An 11,866-nucleotide genomic window follows, 5' to 3' on the forward strand; every position below is an offset into this window, starting at 1 on the left:
CTCAGGCTGGTGTCATTCAGGCTCCCTGGTGTATTTCCACAGGAATGGTCCAAGTCTACTCGTCATCCTGGGGCACAAGCCCAGGTGTCCAATCCTGGCAGTTCCCCTGAACATCCTTGGGCTCTTCTCGCCTCTTCTCAAGCCTCCACAAAGGCTAAGCCAGCTCTGGAGAGAAGAAAGGAATGTTTCCTGGTTGCACATTCCAACAGCATTATTGCAACCTGAGCCCTTTGTATTTTTGACATCCTGTTTCTGAGTTCCCCCACTGGGCTTCTAGTACTGAATAAAGCTTCTTTGAAAGGCCAGTTCATTCCAGAGAAAATCAGGGTGCTCTCTGGAAAAAAAAAAAAAAAAAAAAGAGCCCGGCAAGGATGAGCTAGCAGCCGGTGAGCACAAGATGCAGCTCTTGCTTTCTGGGCCATCTCTGGCTGCTCACTTCAACTGAGACTGTTTCCTGATGAGGCTAGACAACACTCGGCTTGTCATTTACATGCTATGCTGAGCACTGCTTCCTAACACAGACTGCCCGGTACGGCTCAGACTTAGAGGGAGGGTTCTGCTGTACATTGTATATTCAAGGTTTTGTAAACTGTCAAGTGCATTTTAAAACATCCAAAATCTGTTTCAAATTATTATCTCCCTCAGATACTGAGGCTTCCTCTCCAACATGCCTCCAGAAATGGAAAAAACACAGTGGTTCAGAGCCCAAGTTACAAGAACAGCCAGCCCAGGAATCAGATCCCAGATAGGCACAGGAGCTGGGCGACAGTCACCTCCCTGGCTTCTGTTTTCTCACATGTAAATGAGAATTTAATATACCCGAGATTTAAAGCACTTAGCACTGGGCAAGCCATTAGAGATACTCGTCCATATTAGAAGCCAGTGTTGGGCACACTGGGAGCTTTTGGCAGATGGAGTATTAACTAGGAAAGCAGAGAAGGGGCTGGGGGCCTTGATGAAAGCAGCCGAGTGCTGAACCTGAGCTATGTGGGGAAAGTGCGAGTTCAGAAGATAGTTGAGCAGACCTCGCATCTGTGCTGCCAAGCACAACAGAGCTCAAGAACATTCTAGAAATGTATGTCTGCCTCTGCCACCAGTACAGACTCAGTGCTCACGTTTCTGTTTCCCTGTCCCATGTGAGTAAGAACTCAGCCTGGCCTCTGGAGCTCTGGTCTCCAGCCCTTCCCCTGCCGGATTCTATCGTCAAAGACTCTCACTCCACTTCCTGAAGAGTTGCATACCCACAGGAAGAAGAACCCTGGAAGCAAATTGTGGTGCGTTCCTGAGAAGGGTCTCCCACCTTCTGGTAGGATGTAGGTAAGGACACCCCCAAGTTTCACATCATGAGTCCTTGTGTTTCTGGGTGGTGTTTTTTGTTTTGTTTTTCTTGCGGTGCTGGGGATGTAACCCAGGGTTTTTCCCAGCACACAGCTGACTGAACCACAGCAGATCTAGCCCTGCATCATCTTTTCTGAGCCTTCCCTCACCCCATGCCATTGACACAACTCTCTTAGCTGGGTTTCTGTGCTGGTATGTAATCTGGGTTTGCGCTTTGGGGCTCTCTGGCTTGAGACTCCTCTCCGAGATCTTAGCCTGGGGCTTCCCATAAGCAGCCGTGAGTGAAGATGGATACAAACTATGTTTGAACAGAAGCTCAAGGGAGCGAAACATGTGAAATAGAAATGAGGGAGGAGGTGTCCCGGGCTCTGTCGAGACAGGATAGGGGCGGCAAATTCTGGGAGAAAGCAGGCCATGACCTCAGTGGTGTCCCAACAGAGGACACATGTCTAGGCATAGTTATCCATATAGGTAGAGCGCCATCATGTAGAGTTTTAACTCTGTCCTGTCCACTCTGAGGCCAGGACATATATTCATAAACAGAGTCCTACAGTTGGCCCCTTCCCAACAGAATTCCTGTCATCTCTGCCCTGGTCTTGGTGACATGGAGCTGGTAGGAGGATGCTAGCAAACCTGGCTCTCCCTCAGCTTCCTAGAGGAGGAACCCTGTTGAAACCATTGGACTGTGGATAGAACTCAGAAACCTATGTGGAATCCACTAAGAAAACTGGAAAACACCAGTCATCGGTCTGTTTACTCTGGGCCTCTCTAACATTTTTCATCAGGAGAGAAAATTAAAACAAATAAAACCATGAGCACTTTCTCCCAGAAGAGGCCCAGAATTCATTTCTCAGTTCCCTGGCAGACTTCAAATGCTAATATTGAAATTTAAAAAGAGGAAGAAAGAAAGAAAGAAAGAAAGAAAGAAAGAAAGAAAGAAAGAAAGAAAGAAAGAGAGAGAGAGAGAGAGAGAGAGAGAAGGAAGGAAAGAAAGAAAGAAAGAAAGAAAGAAAGAAAGAAAGAAAGCAAGCAAGCAAGCAAGCAAGCGAGCTCTATTTTTTTACCCTTGATGATCTCCATTCCTAGACCACTGGGCTTACAGGCTGGAGTGGGAAGAGAGGTAGATGGGTCCCACAGAGTCCTGGAAAACATCTCCCAGCTGATAGAAAGCCAGGCCCTGTGTCTGGATTCTCTCTACCTTGCCACCTGTGTAACCTGGCAGGTACCAAAAACCCCAGAGACCTTGCTCCGCCCAGATGACAACTGTTGGTAATTGTTGCGCGCGCACACACATACACACACACACACAAACACACACACACACACACACACACACACACACGGAAAACAACAAATACTAGCTCTGAACCCCCTCCTTAGATGTAGAGGAGTGGCCTGAGCACCCACCCCTCCCCTTCAAATTAATCTTTTCTGCTCACACTCCTTTAAATGCTGACTCCCAGCTTTGGGATTCATTTGTTGATAAAGCTTGATGTTGTACAGTTCTATTGCCTTTTTATCCCTCTCTTGATTCCTAGGGAAAGATTCCATGTAAGGGAGGGCAGCCCCTTGGAGTCTATACAAGACACACCGGCACACCAAGTTCTCAGCACAAAGGAGACCTGTTACCCCAGAGGGGCAAGCAGGGTGGAGAGTAGAGGGTGAGGGGGCTATGGGGTAAGGACAGGGCAGAGTGGGGGTGCTGGATCTGGCCAAGGCTGACAACACGCAGCAGCAGGTGTTTTTTGTTGTTGGTGGTGCTGCTGCTGCTGCTGTTTCATTGTTGTTGCTGTGTTTTTGCAAAAGTTGGCTTTTAAGAAGAAAGTTAGAAGGGGTGTGTATGTGTCTGTCTGTCAGTCTGTGCTAGCGTGAGTTGGTAAATCCTGATTGACTGTGTTAACAGATAATGAATTTTGATTGTTGGACCTTGCTGTTCTGCCTCAGGAATGAGCCAGTGGCCAAATAAGTGAATGGACCTACAGTTGTTAGCGAGGCAAAGAGAGAGGTAAAGAGCAAAACCTGTTGGCACTATGTTTCCCACGCTCTCCGGCCTTAGCAGATACCTGGGAGACTGAGGAAGGAAGATTGAGAGGGGGAGGGGCATGGGGGGAAGAGGAAGAGAGACAGAAAGACAGACAGAGACAGAAAAGAGAGGAGAGAGAAAGAGAGAGTAGAGAAGGAGAGACAGAGGCAGACAGAAGAGGAGAGAGGGAGAAAGACAGAGACACAGAGAGGGGAGGGAGAGAGAGAGATTAGGGCAGGTTTGCCCACATGGAAGTCAAAAGTTTTATAGCTCTAGGCCTGTGACTCCCACCCAAAATTAGTCACTGACTCTCCCCAGTGTCTATTAAGTCTCTAAATAAAGCTCTGTTGGCTTGCTCCTACCCTGTGGCCTGTAGGAGTTGCCAAAGAGGAGCCTAGTGACACATTTTGTTTGTTCATTTGGATTTGGGGGAGATAGGGTCTTAAATGTGTGGCTCAGACTGGCTAAAACTCTCTATGCAGCCCAGGGTGGCCTCAGACTCAAGATCTTGCTTCCTCAGTCTCCCAAGTTCTAGGATCACTGGTGGCTGCTGTTGTACCAAGCCTGGAGTCCTTCCTCAGGAATCAAGAGAGGCCACTCAGTCAAATAACACCACACAATGTCTACCTTATTCAGCAAGTGAATCCCAGATTTGGGAGTCAGTCTTAAAGGGAGTGTGAGCAGAAGAGACTGATTCTAAGAGGTCTTCTTAGACCACACCTGTGCTCCTTAGATGCTGTACTCTGAGGGGCCCTGACAGATGAATACATTTTTAATACATAAGGATCCGGGCCAGGGAGATGGCTTAGAGGGTAAAGTGTTTGACAAGCAATCGTGAGGACCTGAGTTCAGATCCCTCAAAACCCAAATAGAACCAAGCCCGGACTGTTAGGATAAGTGAGTGTCTGTAATCCCAGCACCCTATGGTGAGATGGGAAAGAAGGGAAGCAGAGACAGGAGAATGCCCAGAAGCCTGTAGATCAGCCAGCTTGGCACACAGCAGCAGCAGACTGCAAAAAGACGCCCCAACAAGACGGAAGGATGAACACTAAGATTGTCTACACACACACACACACACACACACACCTCAGATTTATTTTTTTAAAGTATCTACTCTCTATGATTGCTTTACTGAAATGGAATGTGTGCCGACAAGAGTGGGCAGGTGAGGGTGAGGAAACCACTTAAACTCCTAAAGCACGCACTTCAAGGGGCTGAGGAACTACTAAGAAAATCACACTAATTAGAATATTAAACCACAGGCTGTGCATATTGGATCAGGCCATTTGCCTGTGCATAATCATATCTTAGCTGCAGGTAATGGGAAGCTCTTGGGAATTTTAAGCTCTAAGTGGAGGGGGTGAGGATGCTCTGCTTTCAGAAGACACTCCTGATACCTCAAACCATAGGAACGCTAGTTTCTCTCTGCCCTCACAGGGCCGGCCTACATGTGGAGTCATGCTGGTGACTGACCTGTCAAATTAACAGCTGTCATCCAGGATCAGGAATGGAGCAAGATTCTGTTCTTCCATAATTCTGTTTGTTTTGGCCAAGGCATTAGAAAACAGAAGTTAGACATCATCTCTGTTTAATTGTAGCCCGCATAGGAAACTGACTAAGAACTCAGCTATTTGTCACCATGAATATTCGTAGGGAGGATAAGAGGGACTGTGGGCATATAACTGAAGACAAACTCTCCTGGAGAGCCCCTGTCATCATCCCTCAGACACGCCCCTCTGTGGGAGCTGCAGCCCTGCCCTATCTGAGAGGAGAGTAGGAGCTTGCCGAGCTTGTGGCTGCTTGCTGGTGTGTTGGGGTTCTATTCCTACTGTCTGAGGAGTGTGTTTGATAAAGATTTGCTGAATGAAGACGAGAACCCAACAACCGCACACTTGCCGTACACTTAGTTCATCAGAACATCAGGCCTGATCAATTGACCTTTTTCATCATGTGCTGAGGTAGGCAGAACATGAAACCTGAACTCTCGGGATCCTTGGCTCACAATTGCTCAATAAGGTGTCTTCGAGTATGCTGGGATCACGTACGGGCAGCTGCTGGTTAGGAACCAAAACCCCAGTAGAATAGTCAGACACTAAGACTTACCAACTACCAAAACGGGCTGGAAGCCGAATGTTACTCAAAGCTACCTCCACGTTGGCCTTGCAAGTTGCAAAGAGTGCCCTGATGAACACACTTGAACTTCTGATCCGCAGAACAGTGAGCTATTAGCCAGATGCTGTTTGTGGTAGTTGGTCACACAGAGATTGAAAACAAAATTCAAGTGTGACCATAAAAAAAAAAAAAAATCTAGAAATTTTTCCTGGCATCTGTAGGACATGGACATCAAGCTGCTCTTCCTGGCCTTAAATCCCAACTCTGTCATTTCAGTGGCTAAGAGACTAGCAAGCTGAAGCTGCTCCTTGAGAACTGTGAATGGGTACACAGTGTGTGTGTGTGTGTGTGTGTGTGGAAGGTCCTGTATTTGTCGTTATTTTTTCTTGTTGCTATGATAAAATACCCAACAAATCAACTTTAAAAAGGAGGCATAGTTTTGGCTCACAGTTTGAAGGCTCAGTCTGACATGGTGGGGAAGTCAAGCAGCAGGAGCTTCAGGCAGCTGGTCACATGGCATCTCCAGTTGAGAAGCAGAGGGGACACTGCCCACCGGCTCTCTTTCTTTTCATTTTTGTCTTTGTTTTTCCAGACAGGGTTTCTCAGTGTATCCCTGGCTGTCCCGGAACTTGCCCTGTAGACCAGGCTAGCCTGGAACCCAGAGACTTACCTACCTCTGCTTCCCAAGCACTGGAATTAAAGGTGTGCCACCACTGCCCGACTTTACTTTCTCTTCTCATTGAGTCAAAGATCCCAGCTTAGGGCATGATGCCATCCACATACAGACTGAGTCTTCCCTTCTCAGTTAACCTGATCTAGAAACGCACTCAGGGATACTTTCAGAGACTGGGTCTATGATCCTAAATCCTGTTGACTTGACAGTGAAGATTACTTAATTGTCTCAGTCCCCCATATGCCCACGTTCCACATGTCTGTGAATTCAGCTACCTGTAATATTGAGAATATTAAATGGACAATTCCAGAAATTAATAATTCTTAAGTTTTGAATTGTGTTCTCTCCTGAAGTCGCATGCCATTCTTTGCTGAGGAATTTTAATCCAGCAACATGACTGCTCTGGAAAGGAATCACATCCAAAGATATGATCCAGCCAGAATGCAGACATGTTCTGGATTATAATATGATCTAGCGGAAATACAGACACAGCTTCAGTACACACTTCTAATCCTCAACAATGAAGGTAGAGTTAGTTTGTAGAAAGACAAAGCAGTGTTTGAAAGTGACATCTACTAAGGGTCAAACAAAGTGATAAATCAGAGAAAGATCTGACAAAATGACACCCAACTCTTATGAGAACAGCACAGGAAAGAGAAGCAACTTCAGAGCAGCGCAGGGAGAGAGCCAGTCAGTTCCGTTGAGTTTAGTTGAGTGCAATTCAGTTCAGTTCAGTTCTATGCAGTCAGTGCAGTATAGTATATCTGTGCCCCGTGTATAGTGTAGTATAATATAGTACATTATATTACATTGAAGTACAGTATAATACAGTACAGTACTGCAGTCAAATGTAAGTATCCCTTTTTGTACCACAAAACACAATAATATCTATGGAAACAATTTGAATCATCCAAAGAGAAGTAGGAAACACGACCTTAAATTATAAAATGTAAAAGTTCAATAATATAACTAGGGGGCACATTCACACAGCTTTCATTATGGACAACATTATCATCATTATGTTAATGCTGTTAATCTCTTCCCTGTGTCTTATTTATCTGTGGAATTTTATCATTGTTTGGTATGTATATGGAAAGAATGTAATATAAACTAGCTTCAGTAGTATCTGTGGTTTCACACATTCTTTGGGGGCCGTAGAACATATACTCCATGGATAGAGGGGACTCCTAAAGCATTTCCTCACAAGGTCATGGTAAGAGTCAAAGAAAGGAAAACACACAGAGAGTGCGCTGGCATGTGGTACCTCCTTAGGAAGCCCACCATTATTACTACTCAAAACAATAGTCTTAGAATGTCCCCCAAAGCCTGGGTCTGAAAAACACAGGTTCCCAGCCCTACATGTTCTCCTGCCCCTCGTGAGAAGCTGCCATTTTGCTGTGCTGTGATTGTCTATCCAGCCCTGCTGGCTCCTGTGCCTTCCCATGCCACTCAGAGGCACTTGGGCTTCCTGTTCTGACTCTAGGTAGACAGCTAGAAAGTGAAGCAACTCTACTTCTGACACAAACCTATGCAGCTAACGCCATCATGGGCAGACTATGCATGTCTCCCCATGATTCATTCCTCTTCTATTTCTTTTTCAGAGAATTCACAGGGCTGGCTGGCATTTGGCTCAAAAGTAAATACACAAAGACTCTTGTGGATCTGAAGATCCCGATAGGCGAAGGGTAAGTAGCAGAGAAGAGCTCTTGAGCTTCTGATCCACTTGGGGCTACTGCTGATTCCCCACTTCGGAACACAGTGGACAACATGAGGCCTATGAAGGACAATGTCTGCCTCTTGGTGACCCCAATGTCCAATGCCCTCTAGATTCTCAAGCATTGTAAGAGCAGGACACTCAAGGGTCCTCTCGCCTTCTTCTGCTGTGCTGCCAAATGAGCGCTGGGCCCTGGATCTCTGCCAAGGAAGAGGAAAATGCCACATCAAGGCCAAAGCCACCTCCCTGCCTCAGCTCCACTGGCTGGAATCCCTGGGGAAAGGGCTGTGTGGTAGAAGCAGGGTGGCTGAGTTGTTCTGTAGCCAGGGGCAGATGGCCAGGGAAGGGGGCCCTGTGTGCTACTTTCCACCACATCTCTAAGGGACAGTCTCAGGGGTTGATGGGTAGGGTGGAACAATAGGAGAAAAGCTTTCCATGGCCACACCTCCCTCCTTCATCCAGTTAGGGAAATGATAGCTAGCAACAAACAGTTCAATGTCTGGAGTTTGGCTTCACTTTGGAACAAAAGTTGAAGAGCTGACCGGTTAGCTACATCCCACCCCAAACTTGTTCCTAGAACAAGAAATTGATTTTAGTACAAGAATGTTAATTATTGACAATTGTTCTTCCTGTTCCCATCCCCCTCTCCTTTCTTTCCCTTCTTGCTTCTTCCCTCTCAGCCTTCTCTTCTTCCTCCCTGTCTCTCCCTTGTCCTTCCCTTTTTCCTTCATCCCTTCCATTCCCCTGGTTTCTCCATTCTTCCCTCCCTCCTTGTCTCTCCACTCTTCCCTCTTCCTCTCCCCTTCTTTTCTCTCCTTCCCTTTTTTCTGTCCCTCTCTTCCTTCCTCATCTTCTCTCTCATGCTCCCTCCACATCTAGATTTCTTTCTTCCTCTATTCCCTGTCTTTCCTTCCTTCCTTCCTTTTTTCCTTCCTTCCTTCCTTTTTTCCTTCCTTCCTTCCTTCCTTCCTTCCTTCCTTCCTTTTTTCCTTCCTTCCTTCCTTCCTTCCTTCCTTCCTTCCTTCCTTCCCTCCCTTTCCCCTGCCTCCCTCTCAGCTCCCTCCTCCTTCCCTCCCTTCTTTGAGGGAGCCTTGAGCTTCTAGCATTAACATTGCCTGAAAATTTTCAATAACTGTACTGTTTGACCTTGCTGCAGCCTGGTGGAGTCTGAAGCCGAGTGGTGACCTAGGAGGAAAGCTGGAAAAGCAGTCCCCAGCCCAAGCTTCTCTCTCACCAGCCAGACAGCCAGACAGAGACACCCACTGCGTCGGGGGAAGCAGTCACTACGGAACGAGAAAACACTGTGAAGGGGAGGGCAGAAAATCTACAGTTTGTCTTTAAGGCAGAGCTAGATGTGTGCACACATGAAGAATAAACACATTTTCCCTAGTCCCAGACTTTTTCTAGTCCCAGATACACAGAAAGACTCCACCCTTGGGAGGGGAGGGAACATAGGACTATAGGGACAGAGCCAAGTGAGACAAGGGCTCCAGGTCTCTGGGAAGCCTGCCATCCACCCGTGCCAGGGAGCCACATGGCAGCCAGGCTGTGCCCAGGCGTCTTTCTCATGGCCATCTGCTGGGAGGCACTCGTGGCCACATTGTCAGCCAATCACACAGAAGGATGTAGGTTTTCCATGCCAGTGTTTGCCTCAGCCTGTGTCTGACTCCCTGTGGCCCCCTGAGTCACAGTCTCCTGCAACTGAGTATAGAGTTGCCTACTAGAAGAAGTACCATGATCCCTAGGCCCACTGGGACTAAAGTGAGGCAAGCAGCAGCTCCAGCTGTCACCTCTGTCCTCAGCACAGATATCCATCAACCTGCCTTACACTTGTGCTTTGATTCCTGCTTTGCGAGGCCCACCGTGGGAAGCCAGGGCTTGGCTCCCAGCTTCAGTATTTATAGGAAGAAACAAACCTTGAATGACTTATAGGGTAATGGACTGTCAGAATTAGGAAGGTATTTTTCCCAGCCTTCCTTTACTTGTTTCTTCATTCATTTCTTCTTTCTTCCTCCCCTCCCTTCCCTCTCTTCTATTAGCCAGATACAATCTTTGCAGAGTCTCCTACAAGTACAGGATTATTATAGACACTAGAAGAGCCGGTGCTGATCACTGCAGACAGAGCTTGGCCTTGTGTATCATACTCTTGGTTAATATATTATGTAATGTACTGTATGTATGTAATATACTGTATGTACTGTATTATGTGATATACTATATGTACTGTATATACATACTGTACTGTATTATGTAATGTACTATATGTACTATATGTGTGTAATGTGCTGTATGTACTGTGTATATAGTGTACTATATGTAACATGCTGTATGCACTACATATATGTAATGCTCTGTATGTACTGTATATATGTAGCATGCTATATGTACTATATTATATAATACACTATATGTACTATATGTTTGTAATGTGCTGTCTATACTATATTATGTAATCTACTGTATGTACTGTATGTAATAAATTGTATGTACTATGTGCATGTAATGTACTGTATATACATTGTATATAATGTGCTGGTAACATGCTGTATGCACTACATATATGTAATGCTCTGTAGGTTCTGTATATATGTAGCATGCTATATGTACTATATTATATAATATACTATATGTACTGTATGTTTGTAATGTGCTGTCTATACTATATTATGTAATCTACTGTATGTACTGTATGTAATAAATTATATGTACTATGTGCATGTAATGTACTGTATATACATTGTATATAATGTGCTGTATGCATATAATGTACTATATATACTATATGTATACAATGTGCTGTATGTAATACAGCAGTGAGACAACCAGGGAGGCCCCTTATATGCAGTCACTGATCACTGAGGGAGGAGACGTTGTCTTCAGTGGTATAGCCCCTGAAGAGTTGCCCATGCTCTTCTAAGTAACTCTAACTGAACTCACTGGTGCAAGAGAAGGGAGTGAGGGACACAGAAGTAGAAGGGTGACCAGGCAGGAAGAGGATGGATGGGGAGGGGTGAAGAGACGGTAATGAAGAGTGAATATGGCTAAAACACATTATATACATGTACACAAATGTAATAATGAGGACCAGGGGAATGGCTCAGTCGGTAAAAGGGCTCAACCCAAAAGCCTCGTGATCCAAGTACAATCCCTGGAACCCACCTTTTAAAAATTGGCTAATATAGTAGCCGTGCTATGCATCGTAGGAGATGGCAGGTGGAGACAGGAGAGTTACCCAGAAAGTGTGGGCCAGCTAGGCTGGAGTACATAGCTCAGCAGTAGAAATAAGAGAGACCCGGCCTCAACAGGGTAGAATGGGGGAATCTATCTATCTATCTATCTATCTATCTATCTATCACTAGCTCTAGCTCTATTACATATACAAAAATCAAAATGCTTATTATTATTTATAGTTATTATATGCTGTTATGTCGCACTGGCTAGTTTTATGTCAACTTGACCCAAGCTAGAGTCATCAGAGAGAATGGAACCTTAGTTGAGAAAATGTCTCCATAAAATATGGCTTTAGGCAAGCCTGTGGAACATTTTCTTAATTAGCGATTGATGCGGGAGGGCCTGCTCATTATGACCAGTGTCACCCCTGGGCCAGTAATCCTGGGCAAGCCAGTAAGCAGCACCCATCCGCGGCCTCTGCATCAGCTCTGCCTCTGCCCTATTCGAGTTTCTGACCTCACTGCTTTTGATAACGAACTGTTGTTTGGAACAGTGAAATAAACCGTGTTAGTGAAATAAATTCCCTTCCTCCCCGTGGGGCTTTTGGTCATGGCGGTTCATCCCAGCAATGATGACGCTAATGAGGACACATGCTCATTCAAAAGTTAAAAAATAAAATAAAAACCAAGTGTGAGGAGTGTTTGGCTTGAATGACACTGGAGCCTTTCTCATCCCCTCCCCCACCACCAACAAGCAGCTTCTGTGCCCAGGGGCCCAGGTATTTACGGAGGAGAGTCTGCAGTGAGTAGCACACTGCAGACTTTCTTCTGCAACT

At 45.8% G+C, this 11,866-nt stretch overlaps 1 long non-coding RNA gene across 1 annotated transcript; it reads left to right on the top strand.

The window, feature by feature from the left end:
• The first annotated feature begins 890 nt into the window (after positions 1–890).
• LOC143443626 (uncharacterized) lies at positions 891–9,972 on the top strand. The gene is made up of 3 exons (XR_013112761.1): positions 891–1,317; positions 7,748–7,831; positions 9,017–9,972. It is a non-coding gene; the product is annotated as an uncharacterized LOC143443626 (long non-coding RNA).
• The last annotated feature ends 1,894 nt before the right edge of the window (positions 9,973–11,866 follow it).

This window comes from Arvicanthis niloticus, chromosome 9 (genome assembly GCF_011762505.2).
Source record: "Arvicanthis niloticus isolate mArvNil1 chromosome 9, mArvNil1.pat.X, whole genome shotgun sequence".
Classification (NCBI taxonomy): domain Eukaryota; kingdom Metazoa; phylum Chordata; class Mammalia; order Rodentia; family Muridae; genus Arvicanthis; species Arvicanthis niloticus.